Genomic DNA, 22,649 nt, shown 5'->3' with positions numbered 1-22,649 from the left:
TGATTTTGAAAGGAGCATTATATTAATGGATATTTAGTAGGTATTGAATTAAACATACTTAATTTAGTGTTTGAAAAGCAAATAGCAATAGGAATGACTGTTTAGGGCATTTAAAAGATCCATCTTACAGATGGTCATTTCCAGTAAATCCTGTAAAACTATGTTAGGAGCATATGATCTGATACTTCAGGTTTACCTGTAAATGACAGATATAACATTCCACTTGTTAATATAAAGAAGGTTGCTTCATTCCAAGACGAACGTAATGGTGAATATGGTACGGAATTTATCAGACAATGAAATAAAATATATGCATTTGACGCAATCATGATGTGTAATGTGTAGAGAAAAAGGGTGTGGAACAGTCATCTGTTAACCATTGATGATTACCGGTAATGCAGGTTGACTCCCTAGTTTAAAAATCAGTACGTGATGTTATTCGTTATTACGACAGCACATGGGCGAGTTTTAACAGCTGAAACCACATTCGCTGCTTCTAGACTATCATCAATGACTTTAACACGTTTCGTAGAAGGCCAACAGTTTATGAATCACTTACACTACTGAAATGTCTGTAGCAAACTTCACTGTCACCAACGGATTTTAAAATTAAGATGTCACAATATTCCGGTGTTCTAAGCCTCTCGATGATATACGCTCAGAAGTCAGCAGCATCGAATTACTGACGTCTGCTCTACCTGTCTTGCTTTATTACTTTTCCTTTTGCTTCGGCAGGGAATCAATACTCCCACGATCTCCAAGCCAAAAATACATGGGTACTTCAAGTCATGATAAGCTGAGACTTGTTCCAATGAGCAAAATGCTTAGTCATTCAATTCACAACTGTCAATGGGCAGTAAGAGAAGACTTGATAAAAACGAGATGCTCAGTGTCTGAGTTTAGTCTTGCCGATGCCTGACCGAAGTAACCGGCATTTGAGTCATAATATTCTGCCAAGCCGAGTCACATGCAATAAGAACTGGTGAGAATCATTTGCCTCGCAATGAAATGGTGTATGGAAACTTCAAGCGTTACTTCCTCAACCTCACATCATTAACCCGCATCCAAAGTTGGATTGTTGAAGATGGTGAATTATGGATCGTCACTAAAACATCCAAAAATAGTAAGGAAAACTTTTGGGCATAGTTCCAATTTATGCAAAACAAATATAGCTTGGACTTGAATATTACACAAAATTCACTTTTGTATATGATAGGCTTTCTAACTGTGGTGGTTTGGCAGCCGTCAGTTGCACCTCACAGTGTGACGATGTGCAGCCTGAGCTACTCATCTGTAAGCTCTCTCGTTTAAGAGACGTCGCTAAGCGCACACATCGTGCTGTCTTCCACTTACAACACGAGTGCAGCTGATGTAAAAAATGAATTTTTCTCGAGAGCAACTAAGCCGTTCCGGGAACGACTCTGCCTTTCAATTTCAGATTGGTTTCATATGCTATAGCTATATGTTTGAACTAATGCAAAGGAGTATGATGTTTGATTTAAACGTTGATTTATGAAGACATCCACCATATGTCTGATTGCCTTCAGATACTTATTGCTCTGTTAGCATCGAGACTGTAAAACAAATAGTCTAATATACACAGAGGTGACGAAACCTATGCGATACACTCTACTATCGTGTCGGGCCAAATCTTTTGAATCCTCTGCAGAAATATTGAGCCATGCTGCCACTAAAGCCGACCATAATGGGAGAAGTATTGCAGGTGCAGGACATTGTGCACACATGGACCTCTCGATTATGGCCCATAAATGTGCTATGGGACTCATGTCAGACGATCTGCCTGGCTAAATCATTCTCTTGAACTGTCGAGAATATTCTGCAAACCAAATGCGAACAAATGTGCCCCGGTGACATGCCGCAGTCTTACCCATAATAATTATTGTTGGGCACATAAATAGCTGCAAATGGTCTCCAGGTAGTTAAACGTAACCATTTCCACCCAGTGATTGGTTCAGTTGGATCCGAGGGTTCAGTCCATTACATGTAAACATAGCCCACATCGCTACAAAGCTACAACCAACTTTCACAGTGCCTTGTTGACATCTTGTGTCCATGGCTTCGTGGGGTCTCCACCACACTCGAACTCTACCATCAGCTCTTACCAACTGATACTGGGACTTATCTGACCATACCATGGGTTTCCAGTTGTCTAGGGACCAATCGAGGTAGGCACGAGCCCAGCAGAGACGCTGCAGGCAATGTAGTTTTGTTAGAAAGGCACTCGCTTCAATGGTCTGTTGCCATAGCCCATTAACGCCAAATTTAGCCGTACTGTCTTAACAGATACTTTCGTCCTACATTGATTTCTGCTGTTATTTCACACAGTGTTGGTCGTTTGTGAACACAACTGTACGCGGACGTCGCTGCTCTCGGTCGTTAAATAAAGGCCGCCGGCCACTGTGTTGTACGTAGTGAGAGGTCATGCATGAAATGTGGCATTCTCGGCGCACTGTCGACACGGTAATCTCGGAATATTGAATTCCCTAACGTTTTACACAGTGGACTGTCCCATACGTCTACCTCCATCTACTACTCCGCCTTCTGTTCATTGCCGTCGTGCTGCCATAATTACACGAATCACCTGAGCACAAATGGTGGCTCCGCCAACTCACTGCGCTTTTATATTCTGTATACGTGATACTACCGTCACCTGAATATGTACATATACCTCAGTGAATGCGGCAGCTACTTATGTAAAGTTCCACTATTCAAGTGTTTCATGTTTAGTACGCTAGTTACTGCAAGGCTATGTGAAGCTTTATGATGATGGTTGAGGTCAGTATACCAAAAGACAATTGGTATATATTTATTTTGTACACTCCTGGAAATTGAAATAAGAACACCGTGAATTCATTGTCCCAGGAAGGGGAAACTTTATTGACACATTCATGGGGTCAGATACATCACATGATCACACTGACAGAACCACAGGCACATAGACACAGGCAACAGAGCATGCACAATGTCGGCACTAGTACAGTGTATATCCACCTTTCGCAGCAATGCAGGCTGCTATTCTCCCATGGAGACGATCGTAGAGATGCTGGATGTAGTCCTGTGAAACGGCTTGCCATGCCATTTCCACCTGGCGCCTCAGTTGGACCAGCGTTCGTGCTGGACGTGCAGACCGCGTGAGACGACGCTTCATCCAGTCCCAAACATGCTCAATGGGGGACAGATCCGGAGATCTTGCTGGCCAGGGTAGTTGACTTACACCTTCTAGAGCACGTTGGGTGGCACGGGATACATGCGGACGTGCATTGTCCTGTTGGAACAGCAAGTTCCCTTGCCGGTCTAGGAATGGTAGAACGATGGGTTCGATGACGGTTTGGATGTACCGTGCACTATTCAGTGTCCCCTCGACGATCACCAGTGGTGTACGGCCAGTGTAGCAGATCGCTCCCCACACCATGATGCCGGGTGTTGGCCCTGTGTGCCTCGGTCGTATGCAGTCCTGATTGTGGCGCTCACCTGCACGGCGCCAAACACGCATACGACCATCATTGGCACCAAGGCAGAAGCGACTCTCATCGCTGAAGACGACACGTCTCCATTCGTCCCTCTATTCACGCCTGTCGCGACACCACTGGAGGCGGGCTGCACGATGTTGGGGCGTGAGCGGAAGACGGCCTAACGGTGTGCGGGACCGTAGCCCAGCTTCATGGAGACGGTTGCGAATGGTCCTCGCCGATACCCCAGGAGCAACAGTGTCCCTAATTTGCTGGGAAGTGGCGGTGGGGTCCCCTACGGCACTGCGTAGGATCCTACGGTCTTGGCGTGCATCCGTGCGTCGCTGCGGTCCGGTCCCAGGTCGACGGGCACGTGCACCTTCCGCCGACCACTGGCGACAACATCGATGTACTGTGGAGACCTCACGCCCCACGTGTTGAGCAATTCGGCGGTACGTCCACCCGGCCTCCCGCATGCCCACTATACGCCCTCGCTCAAAGTCCGTCAACTGCACATACGGTTCACGTCCACGCTGTCGCGGCATGCTACCAGTGTTAAAGACTGCGATGGAGCTCCGTATGCCACGGCAAACTGGTTGACACTGACGGCGGCGGTGCACAAATGCTGCGCAGCTAGCGCCATTCGACGGCCAACACCGCGGTTCCTGGTGTGTCCGCTGTGCCGTGCGTGTGATCATTGCTTGTACAGCCCTCTCGCAGTGTCCGGAGCAAGTATGGTGGGTCTGACACACCGGTGTCAATGTGTTCTTTTTTCCATTTCCAGGAGTGTATAAATGAGCAGCAGCATTGTTGCTAAGGAAATGCAAGGGCTTTTAATTGGGTTGTGATGAGTTTCACAACTCAGATGTCACCATCTTTTATGTTTCGCGATAATAAAAGTGAGTTACTGGTTTTTTGAGGCATTGTTCTGCACGTTATCATCTTTATAAGCCTTTATGTCAATAAATTTTGTTGTGGCGATATTATGAAATGGTTCCGTAGTACGTCAGAGTTCGAATGCCCTTGAAAATAAATTTGGTACTGTGTACTGCAGCAAATTTGTTATTATCAGAGTGAAATATTTTTCTGCGAAGAAATCTTTCCTTCCAATTTAATATCTGATACAATCTTTTTTATCTTCTTTTATAAGCAAAATATAATTTTATGCACATCATAGCTGCTAGTAATAGTTTCTTCTCGTGGCTTTGTTTAAACAAGTAGTATGACTTGACGGCCTGTATTAGCTGAAGGAACTGACTCGCAGTGACGTATATAAATCTTATCTGCGGTTGAAAATTGCTCAAAATGTGTGTACATATATTATGGCGTGATTCCCAAATTCATCGAGATAGCATTTACGTACATTGGCCCCACAGTATTGACCCTTTGCCTCGATATTTGCCAACTTTCTCTCTCCTTGTTATTGCTCGCGTTGCAACTAAAATATTGATAAAGGGATGAGATAAAATACGTTGCTACGAAAAGAGCCCTGAAATACCTTTTAGGGATGCTGTGCTGTGACTTTCTTTGCATAATTAATTTTCAACAAAACAAAATATATTATCTTCTTATTATTCGAGATCTGGCTTTCTCTAAAAGGAACATTGTTTCGTTACTGTAACTCGCTATAAAGTTCAACATATATTTCTTACTTTACAGTTATTGAAAAGGTTACTCAAAATTATTTCTTTATCAGTACTGATGTTACACTACGCAATGTTTGTTCAACATCAAAATCTAGCAGTGGATTTTGTTAACATTAAAACACCAATAAGTACCACGACTAACACGAGAACATGAGATTATTATCAGAGAAAATATGTTTTTAGTATGATGTTCGCCAGACCAGAACTACGCACAGCAAGATCTCTTTTATGTCATGAAAGTAAATTATCGTTTTGCACTGTTAATAATATAACATCATCCACAGCCCGCGTCCTCCTCTAAAACACATCATAAAATCTGCTGCTCTGTCCTGCAATCCCGAACGCTGAAAGAAATAATTTTAGTTCACTATTACCTGTCCGATTCTTTGCGATACGATTGGTTTCATTTAATGCAGTTTGAATGCGCCGCGACAGCGGCTCGTTCGTTTGTTGTGCAGCTCTGCACCACGAATAATATTTAAATAGCTTTACAAATCAATGCCTAACGATGTCCTTCTCTCAATCTTGACAAAAGAATGCTACACAAGCATACAATATAGCGTCACAGGCTCTTCCTACTAACGTAACTCCAAAAAGACGACAGAGAAATTAATGCTCGGCCACTACTATTTATACTCGGTTTAATACATTTACATCTTTGTTTGATATTTAATCAGTATCGTCTGTGGCAGTTCCAGAACTTTCCGACACAGATACTATCTTTCAAAAATTGATACATAATTCTATACAAGTATAAAACATGACACGTAATTGTTTCTCTGTATTACATAAAGTTCACTGAATCATTGTCCATGCAGAAATAAAATTATGATCATCCAGTTCAATTATTCTTTTTGTTTTACCGCATATAATATGTATTTTGCCAGGACACGTTACACAACACATGAAGCTCCTCTCACTGCTTTCGTAACAATAATTAAAACTTTGTGGTGCTTATTTATGACACGTAACTTTTCTTCTCCTTTGACATATTTCGATTTTCATCTTTGCTGTTAAAAAAAATAAATACATGTAATTTTGTAGTTTAGATCTTAGCACAAAACGGAAACAGACAGAGTTATATGAAGGTCACATAACGAACCTATATCAGTGTTGGCTGCATTTGCAATACACTAATCTCACTCGTTTAGCGGATACTACACATTCTTTACATTTAATTATTTCTGCACTTATAGCTTAAACTCTTTAACTCACTCATAACTCAAAGATATTTTCATCTAACGGTAAATTAAGGTGATGTTACAAATTTAAGATCCAGTGTTTTCCGTTTTTTTCAGAAATCTATACGCCCGTCTCTTTGACTGCTGTGGTCTACGCCGATATCGCACTTCTCGATTGTGGGCTTATATAGAACCGTATACCAGTTGCAAACCAGTTTGAAGGTGTGCACAGCAGGCAAACATTTGTTATAGTTTTACCGTAAAACAGGTCAGTTTATTACAGTTTTGTTGTACAATTGGTAATTAGTTGTAGTTCTGCTGTAAAATGGAAGGAAACTTGATGTTGGTTTGCAGTAACTTGGGTCAATTTGTTTCAGTTTGGGCTGAAACGTGAGCAGTTCATCACAGTTCTGTTGTAAATTGCACAGTTTTTTTGTGATATGGAGGGCCCATTCTTGTCGTTTGTTGCGACATAGGCAATTTGTTACAGCTTTGTTGTAACGTTGGACGATTTGTCACAATTTTGCTGTACCAATATGGGAGTAATGTGTTACAATTTCGTTTAATGCTTACCTGTAACAGGTTATAAAATGGTGACACATAGGTAGCTTGGTAGACTCTGTCACAACTGATTACAGTGTAGCAACCTATCCAGTGTCATATGAAGTTTCTTGTTTTATTTTTTCGTTGTGAAAGCGACATTGGGTGTTACGAAAAGAAGAGAAACAGATGGACAAATCCAAAAAATATATAGTGACACGCTGAAGAAGTAATAGCAGGTTATTCATGTAGGTACAAAGTGGGGAGTCCTATGCTTTTGACTACCCAGTTTGGGCACTTTTCAGTGTCAGCCGTCCCACCTTTTCGGCTGTTGGAAGGGACGTCATAATCAGGTGATCTGAAGTGCCACCATCTTGGATCTCTCTAGAGTATATAGGACGCCTTGATAACCACAATTTACCCGCCTCCTCGATTTCTATTTTACCGTCTATGGCCGTCCTATCGCCCTCACCTTCACCCTTAAGTACCTTGGCGTCACCCTTGACCGTCGCCTCTCCTGAACCCTCACCTTCAGATAATCCAAGCCAATGCACGCTCCTGACTCCGCCTACTCAAGCTCCTTTCTGACCGTGCATGGGGTATGGGGTCTGGACTCCTCCACTATCCTCCATACCTATAAATCCCTCATCCGCCCTATCCTCTGCGGCGCCCACCCTGCCTGGATCTCCGCTCCCCCTATCTTTTACAAATCCCTCTTCGCCTCGCCTATCGCATGCGTCTCCCCTCCCTCACGCGGATCCTGTACGACCTTATTCTGTTCCCCCACCTCCTCCTTTTCCGCGAACGGATACGGATCCTCTACACCTCCCATAAACTCGATTCTCCTCACCCACTTGTCTCTCCCATCCTCTCCCGCCCCCGTCCGCTGCCACGTCTGTATTTCCACGTCCCACCTGCTCTCCATCTTTCCAGTCTCCATACCCTCTCCCAAGGTGGCTTCTGTCAGCTCCCCTTCCCTGATGATGCCCTCCTCCCCTCCATCTATCCCTCCTACCAACTTTGATACTCCCTCCCTCTTCCTGTGTTTGTTCCTATGGGCACCCTCTCTCCCTCCTCTCCCCCTTCCCTCCCTCCTCCCTTTCTCCCCACTCCTCCCCTGGGTTTCCCCTACCCCCATACCTTCATTCCTACTACCATCTCCTCTGCCATTGGCATCTTTGATCTCTCCTCTCCCTCCCCCAACCCCTTCTTCGAGACTCTTGGCAGGTCAATGTTAAGTGGACATTCGCGCGCCAGAGATCATCGTCATCAGTTTCTCGTGTGTGTGCCACCATGTTTGTGGTTTAGTGTTTTTCGCCGTCACGTTCCTTCGTTCACCTGTATCGTCTAGTCGTCAGTGTTTGAGCGCAGTGCCGACAGTTTTTAGTGTTTTTTCGTCGAGTGTGAACGGCTTCGTGTTATTTGTTTTTGTGTCTACTGTTTCCCCCACCCCGCCACTTTTTTCTGTATCTTCTGTGTCTCCACTGTATTTTCATTGTCAAACTTGTGGCTGAAGAGCAGCATAGTATGCCGCTGCCAGCCCACCTTCTGTAAAATTTTGAATAACAATAAAGAAAAAAAAACACAATTTATCATTATTCTGTGGTGGCAGAAGGTGTCGAGATGCCGTACTCCAAAGTGCTAAACATTCCTCAGCTATTGAGGTAAAAGACAATATCAACAAACAAAGGCTTTGGTTTTGGATATTATTGGAGAAACTAGACAAAGTCCTTAATGCTGTTGGTAATATATATTACACTGAGAGTAGTAGGCTGCTTAGCAAAAATATTTAAATGTTCTTACACCTATTACAGAACAGTTTTTTGACAATATTATGTTGGTTATTATCTGCGATCAAGTGGACTGCCAAGAACAATTAAAAATGAATAGTTTGCAACGTTAAAGAAGGATATGTATGGTGTATTTGATAATTATCTACTTGGAAAATTCTCCAAGTTCATCTCTGCAAGGAAAAAGCGCTATGGCAAAACTACTGTTCCTCCTACACGACAACAACAATACGGTAGACGGAGGCACATTCGAGAAAATGGCAAGAAATCATTGGAAACCATTTCGAGTAAAAGTAACAATACTTTGATTGTACCATATAAAGTCGTATTGGCTGACATAAAAATGGCTACTAATGGAGGACATGCCTGGAATATTACATCAGCTTCGTGTAGATGACTGTTACGTTTTGAATGTAACGCAAGAAACAGCTGAGATTTTACGCAAAATTGGGCTGTATGATTACTTAACATCATATTACAACTTCTTTGTGCAAGGTAACACCAAGGAAACAACGATGTTATTGTGAAGAACAATAAGACTGTGGACTATAACTATGTAAAGTATCATGTGTTTGAACGTGCGGAAGCTTGTATCACTGTTTTAAGCAACAACGTACAGTATTTCCAATACTGCGCTCTTTGTCAGTCGCTTCTATGTGGTGTACACTAATGAACAACTTACAGAACGCCTGCTATGTTGTGTTTAACAGTATGTCAACTGGGGCATTAAGAATATCCAAAAGCTGTCGGCCCTACAACGAAATCTTCCAGAACTTTGTGGTCGAGCAAGACGTCTATGTTCGGTCCGCCAATATTTTTAATTATTTACCTGTAAATTACGTGGAGATTATTAACACAGACGCCAACAAAGATGGAACAAATATTATACATCTGGTAAGTGCTATACTAAAAGTGGAGAAACATGATTTCTCAATACAGAACAGTGCTCTACGTAATACCACCAAACTTATGTGTTTTTCTGAATTAGAGCTGATTCTTACAAATAATGTTATTCCACCAATCTTAAGGATAACCATACGCTATTTAATAAAACATTCCTTTGAGGAAATATCACGTGTAAATAAAAAAAAGTGAAAACTTGATATATGGCAAAAACAACATCCATGAAGAAAGAATAAAAACTGCAGTTGCAGAAAGGAGAGGCCATTTGAAAATGTGAAAGTAAAGCTTGATTATTACTTTAAACACGGTGAACGGAAATATCTAGGTATGACTGGTAACTACAACGTGTCCACTTTCACTGTAAATACCAATGGAAAATGGTCATAGTATACCAATGGAAAATGGTCACATTTCGATGTACTTGCAGACAAAAAATGGATCCAAGATCTTTTTTTGTAAGGATCTGTCCCCATCACATAATGTACAATTCACAGTACTAGTTCCGGCTGTTACCATCTCTCGGTGTGACAAACTATGTCCGGATGGACCTAGGAATGCATAAGAATAACAAAGACATTTACTATGTTAGAGGTCACATGAAAACTCTGTTTATAGACCCCCATTCCCGTTTGGATCTGTTTGAAAAGGATGCCTACATTCCATCTAAATGTGGAGGACTGGAAATTGTGCGCTAGCTACAGAAAAGCCATTACAGAGTCTAAAACCAGCGGAATGATTATATTTAATAAACATTCATTTACTAAAATTGGAAACGTAAAGCCCCATAAAGAAATTCAACAAGCATATGGATGAAAATAATTGGCAACATATACTAAAGAAAACTTTGAATGCTTTAAATTATGATATAAGGGGCTAAATAAAAGTCTGAGAATTCCCTATGTAGTACAAACTGCAAGAAGAAAATGAGTTCATTTTTGAAGCTGTAAAAGAGACACACTTATGGAAAAAGTCGCAACACCAGGGCATGAAACCAGGTTCTCTGGATCTGAACCAAGGGTTGAAGACCTGGTCTGTGTCCTCACAGCATTCCTACTATTCATTATGAACAGAGTTTTAAATGGTTAGAAGGGAAGTATTTCTTTTTTCATTGGTTTCCTGTTACTTGACTGTTGGCTGCTAATTCATTTGCACTTCTTTGAAATGTTAAAGCCATCCTACACCAGCAGGAACTTCTGTGACTGAATTTCCTGGTTTCCATCTGTATCATCATGCGAGCCATCAAAGGCGATCGTCAGCATCAATGTAACGTCACCATTGGTGAGAGAAATTAATTACTTACTACCGTACACAAGAGATGTAGTCTATGTAGGAAGGAGCGCTGAAATGTAATCACTCCGAATTTTTTGAGTGCAAACTCTTACAGCTTTTTAAATAAAATGAACTTTATTAGCATTCTACATGTTTATTCTTTATGTTTAGCTAGTCACTTGGAGATGAACACTGTCATTGTGGAATGTTTGATAGAGCCACAACCTCACTTCTGCTTGCATCCCTCATCACTATCGAAGTAAAGTCTTTGAGAGTGTTGTTTAAGTTTTGGAAACAGTTGAATTTCGGTAGGGTCAGGGCGAGACTGTATGGAGGATGATCGGTGACACTAAACCTAAAGCGTCGGACTGTTCCAGATGTAGCATTTCTCGTGTGGAGTCTTGCATTGTTGTGCTAAAGGAGAGGGTTCTCCATATGTGGATGAACTCTTCGAATTTGAAACTCGATTACGACATGCGGTTTCCATGCGCCGACATATTTAGGTCAAACATTTCATGTTACACGTAAAAATTCGGAGCCATCTAACGGCAGAGGGTCGCAACATCCGTCAGCGAAGCTCTAGTGTCGATCGAGTAATATGCATGAGACGTAATACCTCTACCACTGTTGAAAACAATAAAAAATTCGGAGGCATTGCATTCCAACACGCCATCGTAAAATATAAGAGGTTATAGCAAACATGGAGTAGCCAAAGCAGATAAAAACGTGTTTTCTACAGAAAAAAATAAAAACAGCCCAACCGACAGTCCAACAGCAAACCTCCCCCACTTCCATTCTGCTGTAGGGACCAACAACGGAAGTTACCTGCTGCGTTATTATGCATTTTTATGATAACAGCGTATTTTACGGATTTTTTTATGTATGACGCAGGCACTGTGCCCCACTGAGTGCAGGAACCAGTACCGGAAAAGGATGCTTCAGTCGTAGATAATGCTGAGGCCTTACTCAACACCAGTCCGAAGCGTTAAATGGTGAAATGCTTTTCAGAAACTTCTTTCAAAGGTCGTTCGTAGTTAGTTAGCTACGCACTACACAGATCATTTGAACGATTCTTTAATCGAAAATGCTGAGAAACGAGTAATTTACAGCATATGTATTTAGTTAATTCGTTAGTTTCGTGTTCCATAGGTCATTTTCACTATGCAATTGAAATCCAACGAGTCATTTTACATTCAAATGTTCAAATGTGTGTGAAATCCTATGGGACTCAACTGCTAAGGTCATCAGTTCTTAAGTTTACATACTACTTAACCCAAATTATGCTAAGGACAAACACACACACCCAAGCCCGATGGGGGACTCGACCCTCCGCCGGGACCAGCCGCCGAATTTTACATTCATATAGAAGATTAATTTGTACATATTTCTACATGCTGAACATTCGTAAATGTCTTTATTTCCTTATATTTTAAAGAAATACAGAGATGTTAGTAATTCCTAGCCACCGTCTTCTACACATTACAATAACAGAAAGTCTTGTACGGAATAGGAGTAACAGTCAAGAAGAAACTTTTTCAGTTTCCAGAATGAAATTTCAACTCTGCAGCGGAGTGTGTGCTGATATCAAACTTCCTGGAAGATTAAAACCGTGTTTCAGACCGAGAATCGTAGTCGGGACTTAAGCCTTTCGCAGGCATGTGCTCCGCCAATTAAACTAACCAAGCAAAGGAAAAAGTCCCGAGTTCGAGACACGGTCCGGCACGCAATTTTTATCTGCCAGGAGGTTTCTTTTTTAGTTTGTTTCCAAATTTTACTTTGCTTTTTGTCAGACATTTTGTATCACTGAGTAAGTTACTAAAAATTTTAGTAGCAGCATTGTGACCCTTTTTGTGCTCAACCTTAACGTGGGGCATGTACGTCACATTTTCTCCTGGTACGTCATTTTTCCTTTCGAACTGCAGTGGCTTATCAACAGTACAATTCATGAGGGAATAAAGATACAGTGACTCATTATTCAGAATGCCCAACTACTTGAACAGATATCTACAAGATAATCGTCGGTGAGCACCACATATTATTTTTACAGCACTTTTTCAAGATTGAAGGCTTTTTTTCTTAAAGATGGGTCAGCTGAGCACATTATAACATATGACACTATTTAATGAATATCTGTCAACTTACTGGTTTGTCTCTCCCCAATATTTGGAATGATTCAAAGTGCAAATGTGGCTGACCTAATTTACTTTAGTAGTTCCAAACTGTGCTTTTCCCACTTTAAATTCTCGTCAATATGGAAGCTTAAGAATCATACACATTATTGTTGACATTAACGGACACATTTTTAGCCTTCCGCATGGAAGTACAGTTAAAAAGTAGGTTGTCCTACGTATTCAACAGGCTACCACCTTTTAAACAGAAATTCGTCTATGGAATAGTAGGAGCTATTCAGTAGAAATGATTTTAGGTTAGATTTAAAATTAGCTCTGCTCGTATAGTTCGGTTAAATCCTACACAACACCTCCTAAAGTCCGATGAACGGGCCGAGCCAGATTCTTTGTTATTGCTTCCCGCTTAATGCTGGAGAATCATCATACATGAAGCAGCTTCTAGGTACATTTTTTCCCTCTTTTTAGGTACAGATCAGAATTTCCGACATGGCTATTACGTAATGTACACACTTTTCAAGACGTCCCGACATAAACTGAAATACTGACGTAATGCATGTAATTCCCAGCAGTACTCTGATTGTGATTTCTATCGACTAGTTTTGGTACTGTTAAGCGTACTTTAATTACATTCCTGCAACTACCGCGGCTAATCCTTTAATTCTGTTGATTGCATGTTTGTATTACAGAGTATTACTTTAATTGATCATTCGAGTGGCAAATTGTTAGTTTTAGTTCACTATTTCTTACCAAATAATGTAACTGACGCAAATTCGCTCAAACAATTGGACAGCCAATAAGCCCATCACCACATAAATTGTTTTCCTATAATTCTCTTAACAAAGTATACTAAAATTTGAATTAAATCGTTATAGCCGTTCGGTCGGGTCATTACGAAACACTGAAACAACTACAAAAAGGATGGTTTGACCCTCTTGAGACTTAACAGTATTTTATTCAAATTTACTCCTACGGAGCCTTTAAAGGACACTACGAGTCATTCGAAAGGTCATCTCACACTACATACGGAGTGATCCAGCTGTTTTCCGCAAACAGTTCTGATTCCATTTTCGTAACTCTGTTTTTGCCCAAAAGAATTGGCAGAAACTTCTCACTAAACGATATGTAGTCTTATTCCTTATTTATATTAACTAGAAAGATAGCGGTACCAACTTCCTAACGTGCGGACAATAGATCCTTCCTTCCAAGAATTCTCTTTAACAATGAAATGACCTTCACAAATCAGGGAAAGCTATAAGAAACCTGTATTATTGTGCCACCGAGAATCCGCAGTGATTTAGGCAGCTTGAAAATCATACGCAGTGGAGTGCGAAGGAGTGAAGTTGAAGGTTTAATGTGGGATTGTTGTAAACAATTGATTGTTCATCCTTACACCATGGAAGAAAACTTAACGGTTGAGACACGCGTAGGCAGATTTCCTCCACTTGAAAAACGTAGACATGCAGATGATACAGCACGGTGAGCACCCTGATCACTAATCGATTGTGGCTGCGAAGCTACTCATCCATCCCTGATCGCTGGACAGAACGTGACGACATTATCAGGTGGCATGCTCGTTCGTCTGATTTGACGCCTCTGGTTTATTTTTCCTTGGGTAAACTCAAAAGTGAAGCAAGTGCCGAGTTGCGACGATCCAATGGAATTTAAAACATCACATTGTAGCAGCATCTGCACTGGTACCGAAGGTAGGCTATCCTGTTCTGTTGTAAGGTGCAGGTTAGCACAAGAGCTCTGCGAGGCCTTTATGTGTTACACCACTTAAAGCGATTAAAGGTGGTTACCCTAGTTCTAGCAAGGTGACAACTATTAATTCAAGCTACTGAATATCTGTTCGGAGTCCAGGTTCACACTGTATAATACGAACTCAATTACGGGCAATATTTATCTCTCGTTTGGGAGTGTTTCTGCTTCCAGAACGCTATTTGAGAAATATGACTCTGGATCAAAGACCTAGTCCTGTTGGTAGATACTTCAAACATCTTCTATGCCCAACTGCGAAGCGATAGAGCAGTGGACGAGCGGCGGCCGACGAAGACAGGTGGGAACCAGTTGTCCGTTGGCACTCAACGTAACTAGAATGCTGCGTCAACTGTGGAGGTTTAGCCGGCAACTGATTCTCCAGTTGACTACGCTTTTCAGGCCGTGCAGCCCCCATATATACTCGGCAGGCAGAACGATATCGTGCAACGCTGTATTTCCGCCCACGTGACAGGCGATGCAAACTGGTGCTGCAAAGGTGTTACCCTGTGTAGGCCTCACCGGAACTGTCGCTTCAACTGTACGTCGTCTCGCCGCAGAACGCCTACTGAGCAGGCAACCCAAAATACACTGCCTGTATAACGTAAAGCGTCGGTTTCCCGAGGGCTACAGCTTAACGAATTCTTTATTCTGCGCAGAAGTCCTTGCACCAGCGACAGCAAACGTGGTTTATAGTAGACGAAGGGCATTTCGAACTCTTCATAACATCAATGGCATTTTAAGGTGTGTTTAAGGATGACTTAGACAAAATTTCTAGTGGGTGTGGTGTATGGCACCGTACTGTAAATGTATAAAAATGTAAGTTAATGTAGATGAATAGGGAAAACTAATCCTTACTGTCTGAATACAGCACTGCTTGACACAGTTACGTCGATTAAATATCTAGCCGTGGCGTGGCAAACACTTTGAAATGAAATGAGCACGTAAGGACGGTAGTAGGAAAGGCAACGTTATTGGCAACGTTACGTAGCGCTCTGTATGAAAGTCACTGGCTGTGCTGTGTGCAGTCTGTGGCTAGTTTGCATTGTTGTCTGCCATTGTAGTGTTGGGCAGCGGCAGCTGGATGTGAACAGCGCGTAGCGTTGCGCAGTTGGAGGTGAGCCGCCAGCAGTGGTGGATGTGGGGAGAGAGATGGCGGAGTTGTGAAATTTGTAAGACTGGTTGGCATGAACTGCTATATATATTATGATCATTAAGGTAAATACATTGTTTGTTCTCTATTAAAATCTTTCATTTGCTAACTATGCCTATCAGTAGTTAGTGCCTTCAGTAGTTTGAATCTTTTATTTAGCTGGCAGTAGTGGCGCTCGCTGTATTGCAGTAGTTCGAGTAACGAAGATTTTTGGTGAGGTAAGTGATTTGTGAAACGTATAGGTTAATGTTAGTCAGGGCCATTCTTTTGTAGGGATTTTTGGAAGTCAGATTGCGTTGCGCTAAAAATATTGTGTGTCAGTTTAAGCACAGTCTTGTATAATTTTTTCTAAGGGGACGTTTCAAAATATTTATACCGTTCCAGATTTGTCCGTATCGTAAAACGTTTCTGCTTTTCTCTGTGTAATAATGTTATGCTATGAAAATGAGTTACCTTAGAAATTTCACTTTATAAAGGCCTACAGCTACATCCTAGATTCAAAAGAGTATATCCGTAAGCAAAACGTAGTTCTGCTTTTAATTTTTCTTGATATTATTCATAACAAATGCCATATGTATATGACAATTTTTTTAAATTAATTTACGTGATTTATAACAAAACTTTATTGTTCACTAAATGAAAAATTACTTTTTTATTCGAGAGCCGTAATAAACTTCAGAAATAACTTACCATGACGTGAAAGCTAAACGTTAGCAAACCTTGTGACGTGGCATATATTGAAAATTATTGAATTTCCTTTCACAGCTACATAAATACGATTTGTTTCTGTTCTAATTCTGAGAATTTTGCAATCCTGAAAAACATAATTTCATTTAAATCGCTTGTTTTCCTAAAAGCAGAAACTATATTGTTTGCCAGTTTTATACACAGGAGCTTCCAGAAGCTTCTAGGAAAATCAATTTTGTTTATACCGCGAGATTCGCGCCAAAGCACGTTCTTCGGTTCACCACTAAAGTTTGTCACTTTAGACACTTCTTGTGAGAGCTCAGTGTCTATTGTGTACGTGCACTGTGTTTAGTTACTCTGAAAAATTGCGTATATAAATATTTTAGTTTTGTATTAAAACCGCTTTACTTGTAATGCGATCTATGATCCTTCGTAATAATCTGCAGATGAGAAAACTTCAAAATAAAGAATATCAGATTTAAAAATCAGCATTTGGCCACATTCTTACTGAATAGAAAAACCCTGGATGATGTGAAGATAAGTATTTTATTTTTCGCCAGCCCCTAGACACTGATGCCATAGACAAGGTAAGTACTCGTTTAACGTCTTTTCTTGGAACATTGAAATACACATTGCAAAAACAGTGATGTTCCACATGTAGTGAAGTGTGATTGCGATTAGTTTAATTTGAAAATTTCTTTCTGCTGGAATGTCCCCTCAGCCTGGTGCGACTTCTCCGTTCAACTACACGAACTACCGCTGAAGACAACGATCGTTTTTATGTTAAAAACAGACAAACCGTTTCTAAATATTTTTGTTACTCGTAAACTGTTAATCGTATTTTGAAGAATGGAATACCTCAGAATTAAACTCTCATACTACTATGATACTACAGCAGAAATTACTATAGTTTAAATTGAAAAAGCGAGTTGATATGATGTCGCTGTAATTAATATAGTGCTGAAAAGAGAGTATACGTCATTTAGTGAAGACTTTTTCACAAGTAATTCACGTAAAAACGGAATTGCTGAATCTCAAATGGTTCAGTAAAAATCTGAGGTGAACAGATTAGCTGAATCACTCGCTATAAGACTTGTGTTAGCTTCAGTACAGTGCAAGCGATACATAGGATTACTAGTATCCTAGACACAGCTGTTGACTTCGCTTTCGGTGTGGGTACTTTATGCTGTTACCCAGTTACATATGAAAATTCAAAGTTTCTTGGACTCAGATTCTAGTATGCCACTGTGATGATCTCTACTAACAGAACGTACATTTGAAAATGCCTTCACAAACGAAACTGCTCATTAAAGGAAACAACATGAGGTGAAGAATTCTTCATCCAGTGAATTGAAGTGTCGTAGAATGTTATCATTCAGAGCAATAATGCGGTTTTTTGAAAGGAAGATATGCTGATAACGCTGTTATTGATGTGCTACGAATCGTAGTTGATTTGTCGAAGAAGCATGTCATGAACTTAGTTTTCCAGTTAGTTTTCCCTGTCGACCAGCAGGAAGGAACGGTTGTTGGGGAATTTACGTTCCCCCTTTTACTGTTTTGACAACAAATATTTTTCCATTACAACATGTCTAAGATGTCTAAGTAAATTTACTTTTTATATCGCGTCACGGAAGTTAAAGTGCGCCGAAACCGCTCGTGTATACAGTAAAGATTGTCAATACAGCAATACTGCTGTCTCTTTGTTTTACAAAATGGTTACTTTAATGATAAATACTACATGGGCCTTCAACGATTTCTAGTCTCCTGTGATGTGTCCGCTAATGATACAACTTTGCCTACTGAAAGTCTTCTAAAATCTACTAAAAAAATATTATTCAAAGTTGTTGGTGGAATGGACAACAGGACATCAGGTGATCGAAAAGAATGCCAAAGACTGCCCACCGACGCCGTCTGTGGGGTCCTTTTTTGGGACGAGTCTGTAACAGCATTCGTAGAAAACTATAAATAGTACTGTCGAATCTGAAGTAGTGGTTTTCAATGCACAGGGTACCAGTCAAAATATTTGGTATTAATTGGATTCATTATCCTAAAGGGATCTTGATACTAGAAGAGGAACCGAAAAAATAGCTAGAAAACGCACTCATCAAAAGAAAAACATGCAAACTGATTTTAGGGTGTACAAATATCTGAAGATCGGGCGATGACGCAACTTTTCAGACAATATTGCCTCAAGCCAGCCCCCATGCATGTTACTCAAGTTGTCGGAGTAAAATGAATTTTTGGGCGGCATGCTGCCGAACACTAGGTACAAATCCGAGCTCTGGATAGACAGCATAAAACGTTAAGACGTTACGGGGTTCACAGATCGAGAAAGAGATGGTCAAACTACTAGTTACTCTGGAATTATTTTACGAGGAAAACTTTCGTCAAGTGAGTGTCGGTCTATGATGCTATAATTTTGTGGTGCACAATCCCTCAACATTTTCTCTGAGAGTGCTTCTCCCAAGCTGCTCGTCTAAATTTTCATAATGTTCATGGAAACTCGTAGCATCTTAAAAAGAAACTGTATGTAGTCGCTTTCCGTGCTTTTATTACATAATATTAATATGTACACATGCAGCGTTGTACTTCATAAGTCACCAAGCTTAGATCATGTAACGCTTGGGACCACAAGCCCTGGATAATGCTATTACGGTGACGAAGCACATAACCATTAACTCTGCACCATTTGAGGTACGAGGGGCGTTCAATAAACAGTGCAAAAATTTTTAATTTTTTTTCTGAAAACAATTTGGTTTTATTCGGTATTTCTGTGCCTTCAGTGTGACGGCCTTACGTGGCCGTACTGGCAGGCCTATGTGCCTACATGGGTCTACTCTAATGCTGAACATCGGAGGCATCGTCTTGCTCCATCAATAACCAATCATTCATGTAATGCTTACAGCGTAGCACATACGCCATAGGGTCAAGCAGATGGAAATCGGAAGTTGCGAAACCTGGGCTGTAGGGTGCATGAAGAAGAACGGTCCAAAGAAGCTCCTCTCAGGTGCGCACACTTGGGTGAGGACTTACGTTGTCGTGGAGAAGGAGAAATTAGTTTTCATTTTTGTGGCGACTGACACAATGAAGTCACATCTTCAGTTTCCCGAAGATAGCCCAATACATTTCAGAGTTGATCTTTGCACAATAAGGTAAGACATCAAACAGAATAACCCCTCAGAGTCTCAGAAGAGTGTTCCCTCACTTTACCGGATGAGGTTGCGGCTTCGAACATTTTCTTTGGACATGATGGGGTTCCAACTGTGACGTCCAGTTGAACAGCGAGGTACACACATTCCAATATGGCAGTCATAGCTGTGTGCGACCGGCTGGCATGCGGGAGATCAGACTGATTTGTGCCACCCTGTTGGTATGATGACAGACGTCTCGGCCAACGACTGACCATGCTTTGGTTCACTTCCAGGTCTCCGTAAACTCTCTGCAGGCGCCTATGAATAATTGTGGTACTGTGGTTTCCCGCCAAAAGAAACTCAATGACAACTCTTTGCTTGTAACGCAGCTCCGTTACAAATGTCAGTTTGAAAGCTACGTCACCACCTTTCGAACTACAGTGGTTGAAGCGGGAGTATTTCATGATGTCCCGCATTACGCATTTTTTTCAACCGGAGCTGCCTTTGAAAAAAAAATGTGTTGCATTACTTACTGAACATCCGTCGGGCGTTTCCACATTGGTACGGGTTTCCATAATCAAATGGTATATAAATGTTGCTTTAGTAAACAAGCACATTTGTTTTTTTTAAATTATTTGTTTCTCTTTTATCGAAATCGTGCTTTGTTCCCACTAGAACTGCTTCACCGGTATGGATTTCCCTAGTCACTCGCTACTACGAAAAATCTCACTGTACACAAACGACTTAAAATCCTTCATTTCACCTAAAATGTGTAGGATCTTTCTCCTTTCTCCAAAGCAGCATTCAAGTACAGTCGGTTACATTAACTTGCGTACTAACGTCTAAATGGCAAAGGTCATGAGAAAATGAGAGAATATTTTGAGAGAGGACAAGTTAATCTCTCACCTATTTTTCGTATACAGAAAATTATTGAAGGTTTTGTTACAACCTTACGCACCTTGAGCGAGACTCTGGAAAGTTAACGGCGTGAGCAGATGTTAATGGAGCCTGGTTGGGTGCTAAAATCATGAGGTATTTTTATGGTTCTTAGTTCATAGAAACAGCATGTTGGAAGTTGAAAGCAATTGGTGGTGAGTGCATCCCTCAGTAAATCTTGCCAGAGATGCCCACAGCCATACAGGGCAGACAGAGCAGCCCCTAGTCAAGACAGGTCTCCTGCAGGAAAATGCCACTATACGTCCATTGGCGCCAGCCAAAGGCTGGGCTGGGGGCGATGGACTGAAGGCGCGCATCTACACAGCGGAGTCATAAACCAAGCATTGTGTGCAGAGCCACGCATAATAAAAATTCACAAGTTTTCATGGTCGCTGATACTGCAAATAGGCCTGTGACTCACTTCCATCAGCCACCTCAGTTGTATAAGAAACTCCAGTATCTGAGCAACGTTTAGAGATAGAATCTTTATTACACCTCATAGATAGGACTAACATTCTCCAAGGCACACGTGATATAGATAAAGATCTTTCCGACTATCTGTTTGCTTGTTGCTTCGGAAAGCGACGCGACATTGGACAAAAACATCTTCTCCCACCGTGAAAACTTAAAAAGGCCAGTAATTGGCGGTTTCTTTTTTCCCAGAGACGCAGGTCTCTTAACTCTTGCGCTGGTTCGACATGAATTTGTGCTGTCGTGTAGGAGGAGAGATTTGGCGCCTCTAAAGCCCTGTGGTTGGCTCAAGATGGGGAGAAGACGGTGTCGTTTGTGCACTTTGCCGAAGAAACAGAATTCTTTTATCTGGAGAGGTGCGAGGAACTCTGGTTCCGGATCTCAGTCTGGGAGAGTTCTTCTCGTCAAAGTTCTGGAATGTGTGCTTGGTGCTTGGGACCTGTCCTGAGATTGACTTCACTTGCAAGTAGTTAGACTAGAGAGCGTTTGGTGAAGTTCTTTCTGTACTAACAGTGTGACGACAGACGTCTCTGACTACTCGTTTGCCTAGGCTCACTTATTCGTTTTTGGTTTACTGGTCTTGGCGTTTGGTATCCTTGTGCGCTCTGTCGTATAAGTGAGCCAATGGGTCCTTGGTATGACCAGCAAACATGTGTGTCATACATTGAAATCTACTGTTATTTCAGGGATGTGGTAGAGAGTAAATTGCGATCCGTCTGCCTGAACGCTAAACCGTGAGATTTTGCATTCTTTTGTGGCCGCCATCGATTCACAGGTGACGCCTCACGCCTCGCCTCCGCCACACACATCTCGCCAGCTGCAAGTTACATCGCTGCACGAAGCAAAAATGGTAATGTACTGCTGCTCCGGCCTTGTCAGGGCGAACAGATCTCAATCGCCACTTGCTCTCAAGTGCATTTATATAAACTTCTGTAGATTATCAAAGTCTGCTGGGCGTCAGATCAATCCAGGTTGCTTTATCCACATTTTCAGGCCAGAGTACTTGACTCACTTCTGTCACCCAGGATCTTTTTCCATTGTTCTCTTAACCCAACTGTTAGTTGTTTACAGTATTCAATCAATAACTATAACTTATGTCTGTTTTTCTATTAAAAATAAATGTTGTTAGTAAATTTTACTACATTCTCAATCATTTTATATAGTCTAGGCGGTTCAATCCGGAACCGCACTGCTGCTACGGTCACAGGTTCGAATCCTGCCTCGGGCATGGATGTGTGTGATGTCCATAGGTTAGTTAGGTTAAAGTAGTTATATGTCTAGGGCACTGATGACCTTAGTTGTTAAATCCTATAGTGCTTAGAGCCATTTGAACCATTTTCCATCCTCAGATTAGACAATAACCCACGAGTAGTTTCTTCATTGTCTACAAACATTACATAAAGGGTACCGAACGTTGAGATAAATGGTACAAAATATGTCAACAATCTACACGTATATGTTGCCGTCTCTTGGTGAAAGAGACTCACACTTGCTGAGTGAGGACAATGCTATCTCGCCTCACATCAGATAATTTCACACTACAGGCTCTGTGGCTAGATTAATTCCGAAGTGCTAGTTTCCAAGGCTA

The sequence above is a fragment of the Schistocerca cancellata genome, chromosome 7, assembly GCF_023864275.1.
Source record: "Schistocerca cancellata isolate TAMUIC-IGC-003103 chromosome 7, iqSchCanc2.1, whole genome shotgun sequence".
Classification (NCBI taxonomy): Eukaryota; Metazoa; Arthropoda; class Insecta; order Orthoptera; family Acrididae; genus Schistocerca; species Schistocerca cancellata.
The sequence above is the reverse complement of the archived record's forward strand: the minus strand, read 5'-3'. Positions refer to the sequence as shown.